This window comes from Crocuta crocuta, unplaced genomic scaffold (genome assembly GCF_008692635.1).
Source record: "Crocuta crocuta isolate KB4526 unplaced genomic scaffold, BGI_CrCroc_1.0 scaffold147, whole genome shotgun sequence".
Lineage (NCBI taxonomy): Eukaryota > Metazoa > Chordata > Mammalia > Carnivora > Hyaenidae > Crocuta > Crocuta crocuta.
The window spans coordinates 3655273-3682633 of NW_027532594.1; the positions used below are offsets into that span (position 1 = coordinate 3655273).

Sequence of the window (27361 nt, forward strand, 5' to 3'; positions counted from 1 at the left end):
CACACAACTGTTAAAACCTCTTCTGATTTCTCTTTTTCCCTGTGGACTTCCTCTGCCTGGGCCAAACCTAATCCTAGGAACATGCCCATACTTGGCGCATGCTCTCAGGAAAAAAACAGCTGGCCATCTCAGTTCACATGAGAAGGGCTCTTGCCTCTCTAAAATCTGAGTTTATCTCTTCCTCTTTGCTTACACGGCTCTCTTAGGACTTTCAAAGTAAGATTTGTGGAATTTATTCATTTCCTGCAAAGGAGCTATGTCCTGCCTCTGCTTACTACGGACTACCCAGACATCTTTAAATCCACTACCAAGTAACAATAGCTAACACTTATACATGTATCATTTAGTATCTGCCAAGCATTACTAAAATGCTTAGAATTCATTCAATTCTTAAGACAACATAATAAGACATCCTCACTAAGGTTACATAGCTCATTAACTAGGGGAAGCCAGAATTCAAATTCAGTCAGTTTGGTTTTAAAGTCCATGCCCAGAGGGCCAAGCCTAGAGGGGTGCCTGGGTGGCTGAGCTGGTGAAGGGTTTTACTCTTGATTTCGGCCCAGGTCATGATCTCAGAGTCATGAGACTGAGCCCTGCATCATGGTCCGTGCTGAGAGTAGAACCTGCTGAAAATCCTCTCTCCCTCCCACCTCTCTCTCTGCCCCTCTCTCAAAATAATTAATAAAGTCCATGCCTGTAACTTCTAACAAGCTACTCTTTGCCTTATCAACTATATTTTCCCCCTGCAAGAAACAGCCCATTTTCATGATTGCTACGGTCACCTCAAGGTGGAAGATGTCTAGATCTTTATCTCTGGGTCAACCTGGTTAACTGCTTGCTTAACTTCAACCTGGATATTCATCACATCTAAAACCAATGCATCTCCTTCGCTCCCTGAAAACTTCCTTTCCCAAACCTGCCCTTTCACTGGCACTAGTTCTTCCTTCATCCTTTCCATCTTTTGCCAATCTAGGCAATTATCAATTTCCTTTCCTCTAAATTTCAAAAACATTTATACGTATGCTAGTACTCCCCAGACATTGATTCACAACCGAGTCTACAATAATGCACAGAAAAATAGTAATATAATGTGCTGTTCTATTAAAAACCCCTCCATAATTCTGATATAATTCCTACATTTCACTGTAGAATGTTTTTACTTTTATGAAATAGTGATAATAGATAATAAGTTTTTAAAAATATTCTTTCTTGGTAAACTAAAAAGTTGGCAACACTATAATGATTCCCAAAGTTACCTGGTTTTGTCTTGAAATTTTACCAAAAAAATTCACTAACTTTATCAGTTTATCAGGATCTGCCTCTGACTCTCCCACCTCTTCCCTAATATAACAAGTCAGATATCCTGCCCAAAGTGGCCCAAACAAAAGTAATAAAAGTCAGTAACTTTTTGTGGCTGTATCAAGGAGTTATAAAATGTACTGTAACTTTTTGTGGCTGTATCAAAGAGTTATAAAATGTACTGAAATTGTTTCCAAGTCTTATCAGTTGACTTTTCAAAATGCTCAAAAAAAAAAAAAAAAACCTGCTTTCTTACTGCTTTTCGACCCAATTACTCCTAAACTCATTCCCTTCTCACTCACTATCCAGCTCCATTATCTATGCAGTAAGAAGTAACTCTATTTCTAACAGCTTTGTACAGAAATCTTTTTGTAGTCTTAATCATGGTAAAACCACCTTCACTGAACATTTTCTGATACATAATCTTATTTGGTTTACAAACAAACTCTTACATGGATTTCCATCAATTTTTGCTTTTGTCTCCAGGCTGATAGAAGTAGCATGTTTTGAATGGTAGAATATGACAGAACAAATCAGAAATATCCACTCCAAACTCTTCATTCATAATTAAGAACAGTATTGCTTAAAAGTGAAGTTAGTGAATGACACAGCTGAGACCAGAAAGCTAAGCCTTCCAGATAGTTAGGGAGTTGCATGAAGGTCTAATTCACAAGAAAAGAATCAAAGTCAGATAGAACCAAGTTGGAAATCACTATACTCCTAGAGTAAAGCAGGAAAGTGGGGTAGGATAAGGCAGGCATAACACCTTCGCTAGTGGCCAAATGAGGCAGAATTGCTTTGGGTCCACAATGACTGAAAGACATGCATATGTGCAAGGCTTCAAGGGAGATTAGACAGAGAATACCAAGAAGCCAGTGTGGATGATGAAATGAAAAGAACCTCTCCTCCTATTTAGCTGTTAACAGGAAAGTACAGTACAGCCAAAAGATTAGAGTTTTGGTCCATCAACAGATAAATGAATCAACAAAATATGGTATAGCTGTACTACAGAGTATTTACTCAGCCATAAAATAGAATGAAATTCTGAGACACGCTACAACATGGATGAACCTTCAAAACATTATGCTAAGTAAGCCAAAAGGACAAACACTGTAAAATTCCACTTACATGAGGTATCTATAGGCAAATTCATAGAGACAGGAAGCAGAACAGACATTACCAGGTCTGGGGCAAGGAAGGGAAATGAGGAGTTATTATTTCATGATTACAGAGTTTCTATTTGAGATGACAGAAAAGTTCTGGAAATGGATAGTGGTGATGGTTACCCAGTATTGTAACATACTTAATGTCAGTGAATTGTACACATAAAAATAGTTAAAATGGTGAGTTTTAAATTCTCTATATTTTATCACAATAAAAAGACATGGAAAAAATTTAGAGTTTTGGAGGTGTGAAGAATTTTTTGTTTTCTATGCCATTAATCAACTTATCAACTTATTAGTTACAGGTTATTTTCCCTTAAAAACTCTTGAAAAAAGATAATAAAGTCAAACACCTTCGTCAACAGGCAACATATTTCAATAAACTCAGAGGAATTATAGGACGCTCCAGGAAACAGTAAAACCAGCCTTGATTGGGTAGTACTGTAATTCTTATTAAATGGTTATTTAACAGTCTTATACTGGTTTCTGTAAGACAACCACTACCATTTAAAAAATCTCATTTGACAGGACCAAAGACTCTCTTGACGAGGATGCACTGGGATATAAAACCTCTGAGACTGTATACCTGAATTAGCTCAGCAGACCACTGATTTTTAGCCTCCATTACCTTAAGCATACAGTGTTCTCCCCCTCCACACCTGGGATAACAATCTTAAATGCCTAAAGAAGCCAGAAGCCAGACAAGGAATATAAGTTAATGAAGTAAAGGGGATGAATCTCAGAGGACAGGGGAAGACAGGAAGCTACAGCAGCCTGAAGTGCATCTGCCACACCTACCAAGTGCATCTGTCACACCTACCAAGCACTGCCAATTGATGCCACATAATAATACTCATCCACTGTTGCCATGCCTTCTGAATTTTCAAAAAAGGCTAGAAATTGATTTTTCAACTTACTCTACAAGCTGAGGAAAACATATTTGAGAACCCCAAGTAGCCTACAGACCCTCCACTTTGTGATTTGGGTTCCATGCACGTCCTTCTACAAGCCAAGAAGGAAAACAAAGGGAAACAATACTTCCTAGTTATTATGTATATCTCAGTTTGGATCCAAGCAATACAATTCCCTAAGAGCAAGGCAGCAGGCAGTGTTCAAGAAATATAAAATAAAGAAACCAAGAGAGTAAAACAAAAAGGCAATTTTTAATAGAAGCATGAACCATTTGATTTATATTTTTACCTGAAATGTGTTTATTTTATCATATGTAAATTGTATTTCAATAATTTTCATTTATTTTTTAAAGTATAACTAACATACAATGTGATATTAGTTTCAGGTATACAATATAATGAGTCAACAATTCTATACCTTACTCAGGGCTCACCACAGTAAGTGGACTCATCATCTGTCATCAAACAACATTACTGACCAGATTATGCTATACTTTTCATCTCTGTGACTTATTTACTTTGTAACTGGGAGTTTGTACTTCTTAATCCCCTTTATTTCACCTATCTTTCCACTTACCTCCCCTCTGGCAACTACCAGTTTGTTCTCTATATTTAAGAATCTGGTTTTTTTTTTTTTCTTTTTGGTCTTTTTTCTGTTGGTTTTGTTTCTTAGGTTCCACATATCAGTAAAATCATATGGGATTTGTCTTTTTCTGTCTGACTTATTTCACTTAGCATAATACTCTCTAGGTCCATCCATATTGTAAATCACAAGACCTCATTTGGCTGAGTAATATTCTAATGTAAATATATACCACATCTTCTTTATCCATTCATCTATCATCTATCATCTATGGACATGTGGGTTGCTTCCATATCTTGGCTACTGTAAATCACACTGCAATAACACAGGGGCGCATTTACCTTTTCAAATTAGTGTTTTCAAAAGATACCCAGTAGTGGAATTACTGGATATGGTAGTTCTATTTTTATTTTTTGAGGAACCTCCATACTGTTTTCCATAGTGGCTGCACCAATTTGCATTTCCACCAACAAATGCACCAGGGTTCCTTTTTTTCCACAACCTCACCAACATTTATTTCTTATCTGATTCTAGTTATTCTGACAGTGTAAGGTGATATCTCACTGTGGTTTTAATTTGCATTTCAAAAAGGCAATTTTATTAATACTTACTTAATATATGAAAAGTAAAAACCTGGCACTTGAAGTATATGTTAAAATAATCTACCAACCTTCAGGGGCCTTGTGTGACTCAGTCGGTTAAGTTTCTGACTCTCGATTTCAGCTCAGGTCATGATCTCACAATTTGTGAGTTCAAGCCCCGTGTTGAGCTCTGTGCTGACAGTGTGGAGTTTGCTTGGGATTTTCTCTCTCTCCTTCGCTCTCTACCCTTTCCCTGCTCTCAAAATAAACATTAAAAAACAAAATAAAATTAGTAAAAAAAAAAATCTACCAGCTTTCAAAATGTGAAGAACTGATGAGATGAAGCCATAATTGGAGAACACTGGAAGAAAATACGAAGTAGTTACAATATAATTTTTTAACTCTTCAAAGCCACCCTACAAATCACATGATAGAGAATATGACCCTAGTGATTGACAATAAACCTGTTCCCTAAGCCATAATGTGAAATGTCTATTGTATCATCTTTGATCTCATTGTCTTGTATTCTGTTTTTACAACTTTGGTTAATGTAACAAATATAGATCTACAATTGTATATATTAATTCCCAGAGTCTAAATTAAAAATTCTTTTTTTTAAGCTTATTTATTTTGAGAGAGACAGAACACATGCATGAGAACGAGCAGAGGAAGGGCAGAGAGAGAGGGAGACAAAGAATCCCAAGCAGGCTCCGCATTGTCAGTATAGAGCCTGACATGGGGCTCAATCCCATGAGATCATGACCTGAGCAGAAATCAAGAGTTGGATGCTTAACTGACTGAGCCACCTAGGCACCCCTCCAATTGAAACATTCTAGTTTTTATTTTTCTAATTAAAAATGCTTACTATTTGATTCAAACAAAAAAAAGGAAGAAACGAACTGAAAAAATGAAAACATATTTTGGCAAAAAAGCTGCTTCCTTGCAGTTTGACTTAGATACAGTAACTAAGAATAGGAGAGAAATAAAAGCTATTTTCTCTTTCTCTTTTCACAAACTAGTTACTCCTTTCCAAAGGTAACCCTTTCTCTTGCCAAGGAGAATCATAATTCTTCCTTAAATTTTATCCAGCTAATTTATTAACAAATAGTATCATTTCCTTCCACTAAAAACAAAACAATATATAGCAGGATCTACCTAGCATTATGTGTTTATGTGGTATCATGCTAAGCACATAATATGTATCATCTTATGTAATGAAATAGGTACTTTTATCTCTGAAAAAAGTGGACATGGTCCCTGCTCTCAAGATGCTTATTTTCTAGTGAGAAAGACTAGAAACAATCCTAACAAAGAATGCACAACTGCATTTATAAGCAGAGTTAGAAAGGAGATGAACAAGGTGCTACTAATGCATGGAAAACTTGACCTTAACCAAGGAGACTTCTCTACAGAAGTAACATACTGTCAAGATCAAAGGACAAGCACATTTTAACTAGGTGAAGTCTCCCAGCTGGAGGAACAGTATGAATAAAGGCCCTGTGACGGAAGGAAACACAATGAATTTGAGGTAGAAAAAAAAGGTCAACATGCCCAAAGCAGAGAGAACAAGGGGAAGCATGCTGTGTGGTAAGACTGAAGAAACAAGCTTTCTAGGACCTTGCTATTCACATTAGGAGTTTCAATCCTCACCACAATAGAAACTGCTAAAGTTAAAAAGGGGAAAGAAGATGATCAGGTTTGTATTTTTAAATCAAAAGAATATAAAATAAAAAGGTATACTGACACTCCCAACCTGTCACACTATTTACCTGTCTTTCTCCACCTCCATAGGTAATCAGTCTTGGTCTTTCTTATGTCTTGCGTACATCCTGATATCAGCACACACACACACACACACACACACACACACACACACACACACACTCTTTGCTTCTTTCTTACACAAAAGACAGTCTGCTATACATATTGCTCTGTACCTTGATTTTTTCACTTAATATATCCATTTCTTTTCTGCAACTCATAGCATTCCACTGTTAGGATGTACTGTGGTTTATTTAACCAGTCCCCTGTGGATGAGAAGAAAAAGCCCAACAACTACTATTGGATTTTGCTATTACAGACAATCTTATAAGTAGGATTGCTGGGTTATAGGATAAATGCATTTGTTTTATTCATTTTTAATGTTTATTTTGTTTTTGAGAAAGAGAGACAGAGCGTGATCAAGGGAGGGGCAGAGAGAGGGAGACACAGAATCTGAAGCAGGCTATACAGGCTCCAAGCTGTCAGCATGGAGCTTGATGTGGGACTCGAATCCATGAACCGTGAAATCATGACCAGAGCCGAAGTCCAATGCTTAACCGACTGAGCCTCCCAGGCGTCTCAGGATAAATACATTTGTAATTTTGGAAAACATTGCTAAATTGTGCACTGCTATCAAAATGTATGAAATTGCCTGGACAACTGATTGATTTATCAAACTTGGATTTTTACCAATGTGATAGGTAAGAAACGGTGTCTTATTGATATTTTAATTTGCATTTCTCCTTTTAGGTAAGGTTGAGTATTCTTCCATATGTTTAAAAGTCATCTAAAAAAATAATAAGAGTCATCATTTCTACCTGTCCACGTTTTTGGCCCATTTTTCTATTAAGTTTCTATGAACTCTTAAAAAAAATTTTTTTAAGTTTATTTATCTTGAGAGAAAGAGAAAGTACACATGGGGGAAGCCAGAGAAAGAGGGAAAGAGAGAGAATCCTAAGCAGGCTCTACACTGACAGCATGGAGCATAAAGAAGGGCTCAAACTCACAAACCATGGGGGCGCTTGGGTGGTTCAGTCAGTTGTGTCCGACTTCGGCTCAGGTCATGATCTCACGGTTCATGGGTTCGAGCCCCGCATCGGGCTCTGTGCTGACAGCTAGCTCAGAGCCTGGAGCCTGTTTCAGATTCTGGTCTCCCTCTCTCTNCTCACAAGCCAGGAGATCATGACCTGAGCTGAGACCAAGAGTCGGTTGCTTAACTGACTATGAGCTCGTAAATACATATATTTGACTGTAATATTAGAGGCAAAATTTTTAACTCATGTTTCTCTTTTTTAAATTAAAAAGTTTTGAGATAATTAACATGTAACGTATTAGCTTCATATCAAATTAACAATTTGATATATGTGTATATTGCAAAATGATTAAAATAAGTCTAGTTAACATTCATTACCACACATAGTCACAATTAGTTTTTCTTTGATGAGAGCTTTTAAGATCTACTCTCTTAGCAACCTTCAAATATACAATACAGTATTGTTAACATGTCATCATGCTATATAATATAGTATATTCCTAGAACTTAATTATTTTATAATTGGAAGTACATACATTTTGACTACCTTCATCCATTCTTCCCACTCCCTTCTCTGGCAACCACCCATCTCTTCTTTGTTCCTATGAGCTGGTTTGGTTTTGGTTTGGGTTTTTTGGTTTTTGTATTTTAGATTCCACATAAATGAGATTACACAGCATTTGTCTTTCACAGTCTTATTTCACTTAGCATAATGCCCTCAAAGTCCACTCATATCATCACAAATAGGATTCCTTTTTTTATGGCTCAATAATATTCTGTTATCTATATGCCACATTTTCTTTGTCCATTCATCCTTTGATGGGCACTTAGGTTGTTTCCAAGTCTTGGCTATTGTAAATGATGCTGCAGCAAACTTGAGGGTCTGGATATCTTTTTGAGATAGTGATTTCATTTACTTCAGAAAAATACCCAGCTGTGGAATTGCTGAATCATATGGTAGTTCTATTTTTAATCCTCTATATTGTTTCCCACAGTGGGATGTACCAGTTTACATTCCCAACATTACACAAGGGTTCCATTTTCTCCACATCCTGACCAACACTTGTTATTTCCCATATTTTTTATAATAGCTATTCTAACAGGTATGAGATGATATCTCATTGTGGTTTTGATTTACTCTTGCCTGATGATTAGTGATGTTGGGCACTTTTTCACGTACCTGTTGGCCACTTGTATCCCTTCTTTGGCAGGATGCCTAATCAGGTTCTCTGTCCATTTAAAAAAATTTTTTTCTATTGAATTATGTTCTTTATATATTTTAAATACTAATCCCTTATCAGATACATGATTTTGGAAATATTTTCTCCCATTCCCTTTTCATTTTGTTGTAGTTTCTTTTGTTGTACAAAAGCTTTTTAGTTTGATGTAGTCCCACTTGTTTACCGTTTTTGTTGCCTTTGCTTCTGGTGTCAAATCCAAAAAATTAATGTCAAGACCCATGTCAAGACCAATGTTAAGCTTCTCCTATGTTTTCTTCTAGTTTTATGGTTTCAGGTTTTACGTTCAACGCTTTAATCTATTTTGACTTGATTTTTGCGTAAGGTATAAGATAATTGTTCATTTTTCCCAGCACCATTTATTAAAGAGACTATTCTTTCCCCATTGTATATTCTTGGCTCCTTCATTGTAAATTAAATGACCATGTATGTATGCGTTTATTTCTGGGCTCTCTATTCTGTTCCACTGATCAATGTCTGTTTTTATCACACTGTTTTGATTACAGTAGCTCTGAAATATAGTTTGAAATCAGGAATGTTGATGCCCCTAACTTTGTTCTTCTTCTTCTTTTTTTTTTTTTAAGTGTTTATTTTTATTTTTGAGAGAACATGAGCAGGCGAGAGGCAAAAAACGAGGTGGACCGAAGATCCAAAGTGGGCTCCACAGTGACAGCAGCAAGCCTGATGCATGGCTTAAACTCATGAACCATGAATGAGATCATGACCTAAGCCAAAGTCAAGAGTCAGATGCTTAGCTGATTCAGCCACCCAGGTGCCCCTAGCTTTGTTCTTCTGAAGACTGTTTAGCTATTTGGGGTCTTTGGTGGTTCCATACAAATTTTAGGATTCTTTTTTCTATTTCTATACAAATGCCATTAAAATTTCGATAGAGATTGCAATGAACCTTGTATTTTTCTTCTGACTTTGCTTATGGTGAATTTTGGTTATACTGATTTTTTAAAATGTTTTATTTTTGAGAGACAGAGAGACAGAACGTGAGCAGGGCAAGGGCAGAGAGAGAAGGAGACACAGAATCTGAAGCAGGCTCCAGGCTCTGAGCTGTCAGCACAAAGCCTGACAGGGGGATTGAACTCATGAACCACGAGATCATGACCTGAGCCGAAGTTGGCCGCTTAATCGACTGAGCCACTCAGGCGCCCAGGTTATACTGATGTTTAACAGGAAAATTAGGGCACCTGGCTGGCTCAGTTGGTAGAGCTTGCAACTCTTGATCTCAGGGTTGTGAGTGCAAGCCCCACATTGGGTGTAGAGATTACTTAAAAATAAAATCATTAAAAATAAAGGGGTGCCTGGGTGGTTCAGTTGGTTAAGTGTCTGACTCCTGATTTTGGCTCAGGTCATGATCTTGCAGCTCATGAGATCAACAGTGCAGAGCCTGCTTGGGATTCTCTCTCTGCCCCTCCCCTGTCACGCACACTCACTTGCTCTTTCTCAAAATAAATAAATAAATAAATTTTTTTAATCTTTAAAAATGAAAAATAAAAAGGCAAAAATTAACCAATCTTTTGACTTTGGGATTTTCTGTAAGAATTTTAGAAAGATTTTATAACACTAAATTTATAATTAAACTCTCCCATGGTTTTATGTTTAGATCTCTGACCAATCTTGAGTTTATCCAAGTACACAACATTAAATATGGACTTCACAATCTCTTTCTAGATGGTTACAGTTATACCAACACCATTTATTAGAAGCCATCCTTCCACTGATATGAGGTAGTTATTTTTACCATACATAACCTAAGTTGCTATATTTTCTAGTCTATTTCTGAATTTTCAATTCTACTCTATTAGTCTTTCAATTTATGCACCATTACTATATTGTTTTAATTGAGGGTTTATGGCATAGTTTAATACCCAGAAGAGCTAATCCCTTCTCATTGCTCTTCTTTTTCAAGGTTTTCCAGGGTCCAATATGCATTTTATAATGTATAGTATTTTCATAGAGATAATGTTAGTTTACAAACTAAGTATGGGAAAATCAGGACTTTATGAGGCTGAGATTTCCTATTCAAGAACATGGCATGTTTTTCAATATGATCACATCCAATTTTTTGTTCTTCGGGAATATGGCGGNATTGTGAGGTTAGACTAATGCAAATTGTTTGGTAACTGAAGGATACAGAGGGATAAACTGGAGGCAGAACAGAGTAATGTGATGGCACAGCTATATTTAATCACCTGGTAAAGCCTACCACAGAGGTGGGGAAGGAATGGCTAGAAAGAAGATCAAGTAAAAAGCATTTTTCAAGAAAAAAGAAACTGTCAACAATACAATTAGAACAAATACTAAAAGAAATCCAATAGATTTAGTGATATGGAGGTCTTTGGTGATCTCGGTAAGATCCATTTTGGAGAGTATTTCATAATTTATAGGCTGGAAGCCAAAGTGGGACTTATATTCCATTATGGTCAAATATAACTAACTATTTTGCTCTGACTTGATCCTAAAAGGGTCTTCCTAAAAGTCAAAATGCCATGAAATTCAGAATATAACTGCATAGTTATTATTCCTAAAATGGAGTTTAAACACAATCATAAAAAGGTGTTCTTGAATAATTCATATAGTAACAGCTATAGAGCGAAGAGGATGGCAAACATGAAGTAAATTTTCTCCAAAACAAACTAGGCTGCAACTTCAGAGAAGGATTTGGCTTGTAGTGAGCCCTGCCAATATTCTCAAGCACAGCCGGAGAACCATATGAAATAGGTGGCTGCCTAAACAGGATGCACAAAGCAAGCCCCTGGCTGGCTGCTCAGAACTACATACTTCCTTCTGCACCTTGTCAAGATACCACTCTCTCCCTCCCCTCAACCTGATCTCAAAATACTAAATATGGTCTCTTTGGGGTTAGTTCCAACAGAAGCATCTAAGCCATCACTAGTAAAAGTAAGGTAAGAATTATTACTAATTCCCTCCTAATATACAGACAGCATAGCATATAGAATCGAGCTTCAAAGAGAGAGCAAGAGGGGTCCAGGTACAGAGGAGCCCATAAAATGGTAACAATGCCTTGGTCAGTTCCAAAGTGGAGCCAAACAGGCCCTAAGGACAATATCCATAGGAAACTCTAGACACCTGGGCCTGTGTGAGAGTGGTGTACAGGAAAAAGAGCAAGACATTAAAGGGACAGAATCACAGAATCTTAAGAATAGACCTTAAACGTTACCTGGCTCAGAGAGAATGCTTAAACAAAAAGGAAAGAAGAAAGGTGATTTTATACCACTATTTTACCACACATACTGAAGCCAAATAAAATTAAGATTCTCAAATGAAAGCGATTAACTAAGCAATTTCTAGGTAAAAAAAATTTTTAGGGGCGCCTGGGTGGCTTAGTCGGTCGAGCGTCCGACTTTCGCTTAAGTCATGGTCTCGCGGTTCGTGGGTTCGGGCCCCGCGTCGGGCTCTGTGCTGACTGCCAGCTCGGAGCCTGGAGCCTGTTTCAGTCTGTGACTCCCTCTCTGACCCTCCCCTGCTCGCGCTGTCTCTCTCTCTCTCTCCTAGAAATAAATAAAACATTAAAAAAAAATTTTAATTATAGTTTCTGCAGAAATCTTCAAAACAGAAAGAACTTCCAAGCCCCACCTAAACTGATTTACATGCCAAAACAAATTTCCAATGTGGAAAAAGAAGGTAAGTAAAATCTTTTTTACCTTCCTTTTTAATTCAAATTTGGTCCAAGAACGGAAACAAAAAAATCACAGCACTGAAATGCAGAAATTCCAGATCCCTTCTAGCACTTATCAGGTGTGCAATTATAGACACATCTGTTGTGACAGCGTTATACCAGAAGCACTGGTGAGGGGTCTTCTAGGTGTAAGACACTTGTTCATAAAAAGGGGATACTCTCAGATACGGATTATTATCATCTTTGTTTGCTAAAGATGCTAAGCAGGATCAGTAGATTCAATTAAAATCACTGAAGTGAGGCAAAGGAGAGAGAAAAAAAGAATGTCTGAAATAAAGAAGCCAAAACAACTCTTAATTGTTAACTCTATCGAGGAAGCGGATTATAAATTTCCTTAGGTGGCTGGTTCTACACTGTTCTGTACCTTCCCAACTTTAGCCCCACTACAAAGCCCACCTAACACAGTGGTATTCAAAAACAATCCAGGTCAAGTGAGGTAATGTAATGCCACAAACTAAATTATTCTGTGGAACCAGTGCCATAGGCTGTTCATTATTAAGTAGTAGAATTAAAGAATGTGCTGCACCAGAGAACTCTATTCACTCGGTAAAACCCGCTCCCAGGTAAGATTCTCTGCACAAGGTTGTCTCAAAACAAACAAACAAAGGGCTGGCTGTTGTTTCAGCTTAATTTGCATACCTCTGTTTTAGAACCAGGGGGAAGTAATACAGGATATTAAAGAATGTGATGGCTATTCTTCGGGCCAAACTTTTTCTTTATAGAATTAGAAGTGTGCTAGTTCTTATCGGGTAGCAGGAAATAAATCACATATTAGTATGTTATGGTGATAGTTTATTCTATTTACTGTAACCGGGGGGAAATGCATTTTACTCCTATGGTAAAGTAACAGAACTCTGTTCCCAGGCATGTTCCTAACACATGTTTGAAGAGAAAAAATCTGTAAGCACAGGATACCACCAACTTATAGCAGGCAGGATAAGGGCATATAAGCCATGAAACGAGAAGCAAACAGGAAAGAAACCCAGCGCAGGCATTTGAGCGTAATAAATATAATAGCAATCTAGAAGATGAACGGTTCATGTTGTTTATGATTACAGACTGATTATTCCTCTAAGTGCAAAGGCTATCCAATAAGTCATATCTGGGTTGATTTGTTAGCAAGGTACCTTCACTAGATAATAAATTAGAATGTAATTAAAGTGCATTCTGTCTGTTTATCATAGACTAGGATAGCTTACTATAATTCTCAATTATCTGCATGAACACACAACATGACAGCATGGTGAATAAACCTTCTAGCAAAGGGCAATAAACATCTAAGGGACTGCACTACAATTGCTAGATTTCTTCTCTAGTCTTTTAAAAAAAATTGTTCCTAATTTTGATAAATTATACAAACAGAACCAAACTAATCTGGTACTTGCTTGGTATAGTAAGTCATATGGGAAGTGTGGACTCGTTAAATCCCTGAAATTCTTAGCTTTGTGAACAATTCGCTAAGGACAGTGACTAAATCATGAAAGATGAAAAAGAAAACAACTGAATACCACAAACCTTTGTCAGGTGAAAAAACTTAAGTATAGCAAAATAGAAGAATCACAGATAAGAACAATTTAAAATTTTTAAATGTTTTAAAAAAGATTGTAGCATATAAGGTAGTAGTTTCACCATATAAAGATGTCTTGGGACGCCTGGGTGGCTCAGTCGGTTAAGTGTCCAACTTCGGCTCAGGTCATGATCTCACAGTTCATGGGTTCGAGCTCCGCACCGGGCTCTGTGATGACTGCCAGCTCAGAGCCTGGAGCCTGTTTCAGACTCTGTATCTCCCTCTCGCTCTGACCCTCCCCTGTTCATGCTGTCTCTCTCTCTCTCAGAAATAAATAAAACATTAAAAAAAACTTTTAATAAAAAAATAAAGATGTCTTAAAGATTTTTTGTTGGCTGGTTTCAAATTTTTATTCAAATTCTAGTTAGTTAACATGCAGTATAATACTGGTTTCAGGAGTAGAATTTTTGATCTATCACTTACAAAAGATATCTTAAAGATTAATAAATAAATCATACTATGAGAAATAAATGAACAAAACAAAGAGAAACTAATAAACAAACACAGAAAAAATTTTCAAGCAGATTGAATTTAAATCAGGATAACATTTTTTCACATAGCTATCTTATTAGTAAAAGTCTTTTTGTAATGATATTGACCAATATTGGCAAAGACCTAAAAAGACACCCATAGTGTTCTCTTACATTGCTGATAGTGTTGCAAATCAATTAGAACTCTTCAAAAATACAACTTTGGAGTTTGAATTAAACACTATAGAAAGATTTATAATATTTAGCTCAGTACTTCTACCCATATCATGGGATCTACCTAATAAATAAAAATACTTATCACAGCTTGATGTATCAATAACAGGAATTTGAAATAATAAGAATCCAACAACAGGGTGAAGATGATGTAAAATATGGCATAATCATGGATGGACTGTGATGTAGCTGTTCAAAATGATGACGAAGGTTATGAGGACTAAGCAGGAAAGAATAAAAACTGTATATCCAAGATGATCACATTCTAATAAAAATATGCGTATTAAAGACTAGGAAGGAAAAGACCAAAGTGACAATCTTAGTGTTAAACTGGTATGGTAGGCCTAATAAATGCCCTCCTGTCCCAAAAGATGTCCAGGTCCTAATCCCTGGAAGCCGTGAATATTACTTTACTTGGCAAAGTAAAGTGTGATGTGATTGAGTTAATGATCTTGAGATCAGGGGATTATCCTGGATTACCTGGATGGGCTCACTATAATCACAAGGTTCCTCATAACGGAGTCAGAAGGGTCAGAGTCAGAAAAGGAGAGGTGACAACATAGGCAGAGGTTGAAGTGATGTGGCCACAAGCAAGGTAGGCAGCCTCTAGAAGCAGCAAAAGGCAAGGAGGAATGAATTCTTTCTAGAGTCTCCAGAAGGAACTCAGCTCTACGGACACCCTGATTTTACCCCCATAAGACCCATTTAGGACTTCTGATCTCCAGGAAAGTAAGATAATAAACTTATGTTGTTTTAATTCAGGAATTCTGTGGTAATTTGTTAAAACAGCAATAGGAAACTAACATAGATGGTAAGACTGTCCTTTCTAAACTCTCTGCAATATTCATATTACTTTTCTTGATGCATTCTAATATACAAATTTAGCTAAAATTTAAGATTCTAGATGAAAACTTACTCTGTTGCAGAGGCTCTCAATCCTGGTTGCATATTAGTATCAAGTATTCACTTTACAAGAAGAAGAAAGAAAAAGAATACCAATGCCACAGTTTTTCATCATTCCCAGAGATTCTGATTTAGCTTTTGTTAGGCTCAAACATCAGTACTTTGTTAAAGCCCTACATGCTAATATGCAGCCAGGGTTGAGAACACTACTCTGGTGTATCATCTCCTGGTTGACAAGTTTCTCTAACCCAAAGCAAAGATGTTTATCAACCTACAACTGCATTTCTTTCAAGAATTCTGTAAATGTGGACCCTCTTCCTATCAGTAACTAGGACCTGTATCCTAGTTTAAGTAACACTGTCAAAGAAAAAATAAAATCACTTCCTCTACTTCCTCAATTGTTTCTCATTCCTGGAGTTCCAAGGACTCTTCAGAGATACAGTGCTCCAGGAAAAAGGTTCTTACTAGCCGTTACCCAAGGCCCCATATTCAAATGAGAGTAGTTCACAAGAATTGCTTCCTTCCCTTTTCTACTGACAACTGACTTTATTATAAGCCTACTAAAACAATGTAAGATATTTAGTCTTTAAATTTTTTTATAGTATATTCTTTAAATGATGTTGACTGGCCTAGAGAAGTCTGTCAAATTACTCTCATAATGTGTTCTTTGACGTCATATTTTCCCTCCACTTTCAGGTATCAAGCAAGCCATATGTTATTAAACACACACACACACACACACACACACTTTAGTATGTCTGTGAGCAAATGTTTCAAATGTGAGATTCTCAGCTATAAAGAAATTATTGATAAAGTCTTATACCTCTCTTGGTCAACTCATAGCACCACTTCATATTCTTTTAGCAGAAAAATCCACATATGAGAGACATCGTTATCAATCGAGTGTGTCCAAAGATTGATCTCCATAGCAACTGCAACTCTGCCACATGTAGTGTATAAGGCATCAGAGTTAATACCACATGCACACTATGTGTTGGTATCATGTAGTTCAGACTGGTTGCTGTAGAAACCTAAACCCAAGTCCCTGACAAAAGTCAATGAAACGAAAACAACAACAGAAGGGTCCTTGAGTACTTAGCCATCTACTCCTTTGCTTTCAAACAGAATAATGCCACTTTAAACACTGTATAATAGTCTTATTGATATCACAAAAGGAGTATTTTCTACGAAAATAATATTTAATCATGTCATGTTTCTACTTAACATTAGGAACTATTTCCTAGTCCCTAAAAAATCCTTTCTTCCACCCTGTGCTCAGTTGGGGTGCAGAAGAGGTGCCAGATTCTGCTGCCACCAACTACAACAACTATGACAGATACAAACCAGTTTATTCTAAAATAATCAGACAAAGGAAGAATAAAGTAGGAGGAACCACTTTATCAGATGTTAAGTCCTACTCCATAGCCATCGAAATCAAGACAGTATGGTATTGGCAGAAGAACAGAAGCACAGATCAGTGAAACAGAATCCAGAAATGGATAAATACTAATACAACAAGTAATCTCTGATAGAAGTGCAACAGCAGTTCAAGGAAAGAAGGGTAGTCTTTTCAACAAATTGTGCTGGAATAACTAGACATTCACAGGCAGGAAAAAAAAGAGCCTTGATTTTAAAAACATGCTATACACAAAACGAATGCAAAATGGATTATGGATTTAAATAAAAAACATGAAACTGTAAAACTTTTAGAAGAAAACATAGGAGAACATCTTTGGGACCTAGGGCTAGGGAAAGACATCACATCAAACTTAGGAGGAAAAATGTCCCAACCCAACAGGGTACTGAATTATATTATGGTATATCCATACAATAGAATACCATGTAGTTGTTAAAAATTAAGCTCATTTAACACTAAAAGCAATTCTCTTTATACTGCTATATAAACAAAAATACACAATGCACACATGGGCAAACTCACTTTTATAGTGAAAATAATTTAAAAAAATTTTTTTATTAGTTTATTTTTTTGAGAGAGGAGAGCATGGGAGGGGCAGAGAAAGAGGAAGAGAGAGAATCCCAAGCAGCCTTTACACTATAAGCACAGAACCCAATGTGGGGCTCGAACTCAAGAACTGTGAGATCCTGACTTGAACCGAAATCAAGAGTCGGACGCTTAACCGACTGACCCACCCAGGTGCCTCCTGACTTTATAGTCTTGAAGGCTATACACCAAAATAGTAATACTAGCTATCTCTGAGTGGTAAGATTATGAGTACTTTTAAAATGAATTTATGTGCTAACAGGGACATGTTTTACATAAAAATGAGATTAAATTTTTAAAATCAAGTAACATACACCAAAGAAGGCTCTTTTCAACTAGAGATTTTTATATACAATGAAACCTACTTAGGTTTTTAGTCTCCCAGGGGAAAAAAAAAAACAAAACCCTACCCTCTCTGATACAGCAACATTTGCTTTTTCTCTCTGATTCCTCCAGGTTCCTGAAAAGATATCATTCATTTCTAGTCTGAAAAACAAAACTTGACCAGATTTGTTTAAAAAAAAAAATCCATGCAACCCAGGGCTGTGTATGCCCATTCACCATAAATTTGATAATCTCTGCATCTCTATCATATGTACCTGTAAATAACCATGAGTACAGATTTAGATATTTTTAAATAAATAATTTATTAAAATGTACTCAACAAGTGTACTCTACAATAAAGGAAAGAGGGACAGGAAAAAGAGAAAAGGCAACACAATGACAAGAATGAAAATATTATCTTCCTTAACTTGATCTTGAGAAAAATATAATCACTTTAGTTCTGAGAATAAGAGAGAAAGAAGGCATATAGAAAACATTTTCCTCTTTATATTGGTAATTTGTATGAAGATCAGAATCTCTGAAAGCTTATTTGATGGTCTGGAGTTACCAGGGCTTTCTGAGCAGTCGGAAGTCAAGGTTTCTCAAGAAGAGACACAACTCCTTTGTGTGTGTTCTTTCCCTCAGTTAAACTGCTTGAAATGTTCAAATTTAATAATTTGAATTACTAAAGCAGCAATACCGCTGCTTTCACAGTGAATATCCTGGATGGCATCACTTTCTCCTGCCTTCCAGTGCTTATAAACGTTTTGTTTTTGTTTTATAGGCCTGAATTAAGGGAACTTACAAAGATGGTGAAATCATCAAGAGGTTTTCTCAGGTTCATTAAATTAAAGTTCTCCCACATGGTTAACTGCTAATTTTGACACAAAATTAACATGATCCTAACTGCTCTTCCAGAACTCCACCCATGGTATGCCAGTGAATGGGAAGGAAAGGAATATCTTCTTCCTATTTTCCATCAATCCAAAATTCTACCCATTCTTCAGGCAGCTGCTCGAAGTTCTCCCACTCACAGTAGTCTACCTCTGATCTGAACTCCTGGAACACCTAACTAAATCTTCCATTTGACAATTACTGACAAGTATGATTAAATTATTTTTATCTTACATTGTCACTTGAACTTCGTATGTTTACATCTAGTTTCCTCAAGAATACTCCATGTCCTTGGAGTACAGAAACCCTTTTTACTTAGAATATCCATCACTGTGCTTTAATGCAGAGTTGATGGTCAATAAAGATTCGGTGACTAACTGCAACACAGCTGTATCTTTCAGTTCCCTTAACTGATACGTGCGTGCGTGCGTGCGTGCGTGCGTGCGTGTTTTCAAGGCTTTGCTACTATTCCTCCTCCCTACTTTCTGTCTTACACAGAACTACAAAGCAGAGGCTGAAGACAGAGGCTCTGAAGGGCATTGTTTTCTCTTTGTTTCCCTGAAGCAAAGCCTGTTTAAACTATGAAAAGAGAATAAAACTAAATTTATACCTTTGACACATTTCCTTCAAAGTGAAACAACCATCATTTAACAGGAAATCAGCTACTTTCTAAGGGAAAAGATGAGAAAGTAATCCCTGTGCACTAATGGATTATTTTCCTCTTAAAACCTATTATGAACTCCATCAGTCTCAGTCCACCACACTCCAAACTCTCCACTCATGACCTGTGAGAGCCTTTATGAATTCAAAGATATTTTTACCCATCATGTGAACTCTATCTATCCAAACACATCTTTCAGTGCCAGAAAGGCTTTATGATTAGGGGTCCATTCTTTTAAGAATATTTATACTGTCTAAATGACTCCAGATGTTTCCCTTTGGTTTTTGGTTAAGGGGTGGGGGCAGGAAAGCAGAAATCAAAATGAGGACCCTCCCAATTAGAATGTTTGCCATTCCATCCTAAATGAGCCCTTTCTTATATTTCTGCTTGGATGTTCTAGAATTTAAACTCATGACACTCATGTGTAATGCCAAAATATGAGGATTTAGATAGGACTGTTAAAAAAATGGTTTGTGGATAGCTTACACCTAAATTATTTTCACAAATTACAATCAGATGAAACAGGAATTGCTTCCTGCATTTGTAATGAATTTGCCAACAGTATGAAGCACTATTTGGAGACAGCTGTTTTTGATAGAGGACCGTATTATGGAATAACAAATTTTACAATTTTTGCAGAAGTTGTACACCTGTTGATCAGAATTTGTTCTCAAATTCTAAATCTGCAATATCTGGAAGCCAATACGTATATATTTTTTTAATTTTAAAAAGTTTTATAAAGTTCAAATCAGTGTACCAGGTTCATTTCAGCTCCTTGACTGCCAGACCTGGGAGCAAGAGCTGCTTCAGTTTCTCTGCCTTCTCTCTGCCTGTGATGGCCAAGGTCAAAAGGTACTTACTGCATTGCACTTTAAACTTCACATTATCCATATTTTTCTTGATCTTGACAGATTTGGCATCCTTTTACCTGGTTGTGAGCAGGAAGCCTTTGATTTCTCCAATTTTGTAAGGTATTGCACAGGGGCACAGGAGAGCTTGTGGCTGCACAGCAAGTGGCAAGAAGCAAGGATGTTGCTACTCTTCTCAGTGAAGAAGAAGGAATGTTAGGTTACTCTTCTCAATGTCTTTAAGAAGATGAATGCCAAGCCCATGGAAGATTTCAAAGTAAAAAAATGCAACAGTGTCTCTGTAATCCATCCCTAATAAATGTTACAGCTAGGAAAAGTACCCCTCCCCTCGCCTAATTTTATAATTTTTTTTAATGTTTTTTATTTATTTCGGAGAGAGAGGGAGAGAGAGAGCGCACAGGGGAGGGTCAGAGAGAGAGAGGGAGATACAGAATCTGAAGCAGGCTCCAGGCTCTGAGCTGGCTGTCAGCACAGAGCCTGACACGGGGCTCGAGCCCACGAACCGTGAGATCATGACCTGAGCCAAAGTCAGACGCTTAACTGGCTGAGCCACCCAAGCACCCCTCCCTGCGCCAAATTTTAATCAATCCTGCTACAATTTAAGCACATTTTTTTTTTCTTTCTCGATCTTTGGGAAGAGTTGATCACTATTTCCTACCATGATGTCCTATACTATGAAGAATAATATGTAAAATAAATACCATGATCTAATTAAAGTAATGACTAAAGCAAAGGTCAGGAGAAAGGCAAAGTCTTGTGGTTAGGAAAGGTCTTACTCCATTCGATTAAGTTCTGTGAGTACTTATTGAAGATTGTCTGTGTGTCAAGAATATGTTGGGCAACAGGAATAGAAGACAAAATAATTTCTTTTGAAAAGGTCACAGTCTTAGATACACTTCTATTGAAATCAGAGGTCCAATATAAAGGACACAGATAGGCCAATTAATTAATGAAGTGGTCATCTATAATTGATTCATCTCAAATGGTAAACTGAAGAACATATGCCCAATCTTTTTTTCTCCCAGTTTGAGATCTCAAGACTTGATAGGCATAACCCAAGGGATACAGAAATGCTGATGCATAGGAGCACATGTACCCCAATGTTTATAGCAGCACTCTCCNGATAGGCATATAAAGAGCCATGCACCTTGCTTACAATCCATAAAACTAGACTGGGCATCACCATATCTAAACATTTGTCTTAGGCCCCTAACTACAGGGACATCTAGGTGCCCACTACAGGGACATCTAAGTGCCCACATGGTTCCAGTAGCATCAATGGCTGCTTAAACAGATAACAGCCAGTTTACCCAAAGAGAAGAAGATACCAGAGAATCTGGGGAGATTTACCACTCCCAGATGTTTCCCCTTTACTCTTGGCAAGGACAAAAAAGTGATAGTACCTTATTCATTGCTAAAAGAACTTAAAGATTACAAAACCTCTTGACATATATTAATCTCATCCATTTTAAGACTCTCGGTTCTCTAGTTTCAACTCTGTCTCGGTTTGTAACACATCAGTAGGAGCCAACTGTATTCATATTTTGAACTCCTTTATGCTAAACCAACTTCAAGAGTTCTAAAATCTAATTCAGGGCCACATGTTAACCAGCAACCATTACTTTCTTCATTCTCCTAAACCATTAGTCAATCCTATTTTACTTGCAATTCATTAATGAAAATACAATTTTTTTACTTCGCTTCAGAAAGGATGTTTATTTTTGCCAAGGACATTTCCTAGTCTCTAGTTAGGGAAGGAGAACTATGTTGTCACCTAGGCCTTTCATTCAAGACTCACAAGATAGGTATTATTATTCCCATTTTTGCTGATAACAGCTCTGAACAGCTAACTTGCCCAAACAGCAGCTAGTAAATGACTTAAGCCAGGACTGAACCCAGGTCAGTCATCTTGCAAAACTCTGTTCTTTTCACTATACCACACGACTTCAACTGCTACTGTTTCTCATGGTAACAGTCCTAATACTCCACTTTCACCTTACATTTGTAGTGCAGCGTATCTTTCAAACTCCACTCTGGTTTTGTCCTAAACTGACCAGGTAAACACAAGAGTACTTTTTTCTTTTCTCCCCCCCTCCTTTTTTTTGTTTTGTTTTGTTTAAGAGAAAAAGAGAGCATGAGCTGGGGAGAGGGGGAGAGGGAGACAGAGAACTGTAAGTAGGCCCCGCACCCAGCACAGAGCCATATGCCGGGCTTGATTCCATGTCCCTGGGATCATGACCTGTGCTGGAAATCAAGAGTCAGACACTCAACTGACTGAGACATACCCAGGTGCCCCATGGAGTACTTTTAAACTTAAATTAAAATTCTAAGAGGCACCTAAGTAGCTCAGTCGGTTGAGCATCTGACTTCCTGACTTCGACTTAGGTCATGATCTCACAGTTCGTGAGTTCAAGCCCCACATCAGGTACTGCACTGACAGTGTGAAGCCTGCTTGGGATTCTCTCTCTCCTGGTCTCTCTCTTCCCCTCCTCCATTTGTGCTTTTTCGCTCAAAATAAATAAATAGACTTAAAAAAATGTCCAAGGCTAGGCCTACCAACTTTTAGATGTTCATTTCTGGAGCTCCTTTCTATGTACTCACAAAATTATATCACGCACACTCTGTTGTCACTCCTGTTTTTATTTTTTTAAGTTTATTTATTTGAGAGAGTGAAAGTTTGAGCAGGAGAGGGACAGAGAGAGAGAGAGAGAGAGAGAGAGAGAGAGAGAGAATTCAAAGCTGGCTCTGTGCTCTCAGAGCAAAGTCCAACATGGGGCTCAATCACATGAATGGTGAAATCATGACATGAGCTGAAATCAAGAGCTGGATGCCTAACTGACTTAACCACCCAGGTGCCCTGTCACTCTTGTTTTTAATCATGAGTACTACAGAATAAAAAGTATGTAAGGGGCACCTGGGTGGCTTAGTCGGTTAAGCGTCCGACTTTCACTTAGGTCATGATCTCGCAGTTCGTGGGTTCGAGCCCCGCGTCAGGCTCTGTGCTGACTGCCAGCTCAGAGCCTGGAGCCTGTTTCTGAGTCTGTGACTCCCTCTCTCTCTGACCCTCCCCTGCTCACGCTGTCTGTCTCTCTCTCTCTCTATCCTAGAAATAAATAAAAACATTAAAAAAAAGTATGTGAGACAATATACAATATTTAAAAATTATAGCACTATATAAATATCTTTTAATAAAAGCTTTGTATATACTATTTACTATTAGTTCTGTGAAACTAAATGACATCCATTTTAAATATACAGCAACATAAAAAAATAATCTAAAGTTAGAAAGAAATGGTGAGGAAGTAGCTTTGTGAAGCCATTTCTATTCTGAGGATAAAATAAATTTCATTTTCTTGTTGATACTGAACAATTTTATATAGAAATGCTATAAAGAATATGTTCATGCAAATTATCAATGACTAAAAAATTTCTAACACGACTGTTAAGTTTTTAGACTATGGTTTAGTATTTACTAGACCTCTTGCTAACCTCAGAACTCTGGAAATAAAACCAATTCAGCTTGCTTAAAAATCTTTGGAGCAAATGAAATAAACTTCCAAGGAGACTCCCAAAGAATGGTAATTTTTAAAGCTATTTTTAAATATTTGTTAAAATGAAGCTTCAGTATACAAAAATAGAAAAAAAATGAAAGGCTTTGAGTAGGCTTTGGTGAGTCACAGGAAGAAAAGCAATGCAGCTGCACTCCATAAACTAAAGATTTGTATCTAGAACTTCAAATAAGTATTAAATCAGAAACAGCGATCTGAATGATTAACATCTAGTGCTCGTTTTAAAAATCTACTCCAAGGTATCTATTTTTAGAAAAACATTCATTATTAAAGTCTTCAAACTACAAGCACAGATGAGTATGTTTTGGTAACTAAAAGGCCTCTATGGTGTTAAACACACACACATAACACATGAAAATTCTGACTCCTGTAGAAGAATAAGGAAGAATAATTGTAGACTACAGTAGTATTAATGAAATGCAGTTGGCCATACAGTAGTAATAAGCAACATAAAGGAGAGATGTGGGCATCTGAATCCTAATTCATTAGAAAATAAGCACCAAGAATTAGTTATTATAGCTGTTCAAAACCTACGATCAATTTATCCTTACTAACTGGGCCCAGAAATAAGGACATAGACTTGTGAGTAGCCCTCATCCTTGAGTAATATATGGAACATTTTTAAGGATAAAAACTCAGTCNTATTTTTGAGAGAGAGAGAAAGAGAGTCCACAGGAGAGGGACAGAGGGAGAGAGAGAGAGAATCTTAAGCAGGTTCTACATCCAGCGTGGAGCCCAATGCAGGGTTTGAGCTCAGGACTGTGAGATCATGACATGAGGTGAAATCAAGAGTCAGACACTTAACAGACTGAGCAACCCAGGTGCCCCATCAGTCATCCATTATTGCCTTAAATGATTTTTATTAAAATATTATTTAAATATGTATAAATATAAAAGTTATAAACACTGTATGGTTACAGTTCTTATACAACTAAAATTAATAAAATTAAAATTGCAAATCAAATACAAAAATTATTCAAGTTGTCGTTAATTTACTATGACAGACGATGGTATTTGACCAGAACTAAGTTGCAATTCCCAATATGAAAATGGTTCTAACTGTCCTATTAGGTTCTTTGGAAAAAGGGAAGCCTAAGGTAAAGATGTTATTCTCTCACCACTTTTCTCTATTCAAACTATAAACTTCTATTCATGTAAGATACTGCTCTTATTGTGTCTCTGAACTGGGCCCAGAAGATCCTCCCTTCAATCCTGACACAAAAGTAGGGGTGGTAAGGGGCACACCACAATCACGACTAACCACCTCAATGGTTCTTGCTAGGGCTAAGGATTGGGTGGGAGGAACTACAACTGATATGGACTCCCTAAACTCAGAAAGCGATGGGAAGAGCTCATGGAAGGCTGGATCCAGGTGGTAGCAGTTAATTGCCGGAAGCAAAGTGGACACGGTGATACTAACAGGCAGCAGGGTAATAGGTAATCTCAGGCTTTCTTGTTATTGGATGCATTTAATTTTAAATTCCAGCAAGCCATCATCAAGAAAAACAGGTGCAGGCCCAAATGGGATCTGAAGGCACAATTATGTTGCCTATCAGATGATTTACACTCCCTAAGAATGTACTGTACCCTACTACATGTTACCCAACCCTCAAGCTGCACATATGGTTTCATGAGGAGTACTCTATGGTCATAAGATCAAGACTGAGGGGGGTGTCCTGCCCAGAACCTGTTCCCCCTTTGTCACATAATATTTCACTTTTCCTTTAGGAAAATTCCTTTCCCTTATTCTATGAGTTCTGAGTAGGCCTGAAATACAGTATTTACCTCCAACAGATCAAAGCAGTGGCCAATGACCCAGGAAGGGCCTCTGATAGTACACTGTTTGCCAGTAAAGAAAGTGATCTGCAGCAGTTATAGGATGGAAGAAAAGCCAAATGAATCCCCCCTCACAGGAATTTGAGCTTTGAGAAGCCTCATAAGAATGAAAGGCATCCAGAGCCAAAACTTCCTGACAACAGTGCTATACTTCAGAGAAACTGTCCCTAAATTCCTCCTTCCGATATCCCTTAGAGCTTCCGCAGTTTCCATTCTTCCGAAGGCCTGATTTTTTTGTTTTGTTTTGTTTTGTTTTGTTTTTTTTGAGAGATAGAGAGAGAGAGAGCAGGCAGAGAGACAGAGGAGGAGAGAGAGAGAATCCTAAGCAGGCTCTGCACTGTCAGCACAGAGCTCGATGTGGGGCTTGAACTTACAAACTGTGAGATCATGACTTGAACTGTAATCAAGAGTTGGACACTGAACCAACTGAGCCAATTTTTTAACTCCCCCTTTGAAACTGATCTACCTAGTGTCTTTCCAATAAATTTCTTATTTTTGCTGAAGTAATCAAAAATCAATTTCTTTCTCTGCAACTGAACAAAACTGACATTATTCTATACCCCTTCCCCAAAAGATCACAAATCCCTATGGTTTCAAATCTTACCTTCCAAATCTAGCCTGGGTCTATTTCCATTAGGAGCACTGAACCTATTCTAACTGCATTTTGGACATCTCCACATGTCACAAGCATTTCAAGTTCAACAAATCTACAAAATTTCTCCCTACACTTTGTACCCAAACATGTGTCTCCTCCTTTATGCCCTCTGTCAGTTAATGGTATCTCAATATACTCAATTACTCAGCTTACTTCAAATCTGCTCTCTTACTCTCAAACTTACCCCAAGTCCTGTCAATTCTACTTTGCAAATGTACCTTAAATCTTAAATCCATTAAAAAAATTTTTTTAATGTTTACATTTGAGAGAGAGAGAGAGAGAGAGAGAGAGAGAGAATATGAGTTGGAGGAGGGGCAGAGACAGGGAGACACAGAATTTGAAGCAGGGTCCAAGCTCTGGGCTCTCAGCACAGAGCCTAACATGGGGCTCGGACCCATGAGTCGCGAGATCATGACCTAAGCCAAAATCAAGAGTCCGACACTTAACTTACTGAGCCACCCAGGCACCCCATCCTTAAATTTATTTTTTGTAACTCATCTCCACCACCACCACCACCACCACCACCCAAGTTCATACCCCATTCTCATCATTTCTCTATCAGAAAGAAGAACATCTTTCTCAGTTTTCAATATTTAACTCAAGTCATTTCATTGAGCTTTCTTGATTCATTAGCCCCCCTGCCTAGTGGACCCCTCTATTCTTTGTGTCTTCATTTTACTTAGAAACACTTTTGGCCCAACATGTGTAACTCTTTATTGTACTTATTGTTTTAAGTACATCTATTTTCCTTATTAAAATATAAATTTTGGTGAGGGGTAGGAGAAATGCACTTCAGTGCCTGTGTTCTTTGAATCTCCCAGTAATAAGCACAACACCTAGCTACTAGGGGACAACTTGACTAGTTGCTAAAAGAAGAAATGAATGGAAGAATGAAACTAGTCCTCTATCTTATACCATTCACAAAAATTAACTCCAAGCAGATTAAAGACTTAAATGTAAGACCTGAAACTGGAAAACCCCAAAAGAAAATAAGGAAAAACCTCCTTGACATTGGTCTTAGCAATGATGTATTGGATATGACACTAAAAACAAAGGCCACAAAAGGAAAAGCAAAAAAGTAGGACTACATCAAACTAAA

The 27361-nt window shown here is 37.4% G+C and overlaps 1 protein-coding gene and 1 pseudogene across 3 annotated transcripts in view; both read right to left on the reverse strand.

Moving 5' to 3' along the window:
- The window catches only part of PDSS2 (decaprenyl diphosphate synthase subunit 2), a 260551-nt gene that overhangs the window by 217815 nt on the left and 15375 nt on the right, over positions 1-27361 (reverse strand). The gene's annotated exons all lie outside the window — the stretch shown is intronic.
- On the reverse strand, positions 20096-25820 carry LOC144244664 (large ribosomal subunit protein eL38 pseudogene; annotated as a pseudogene).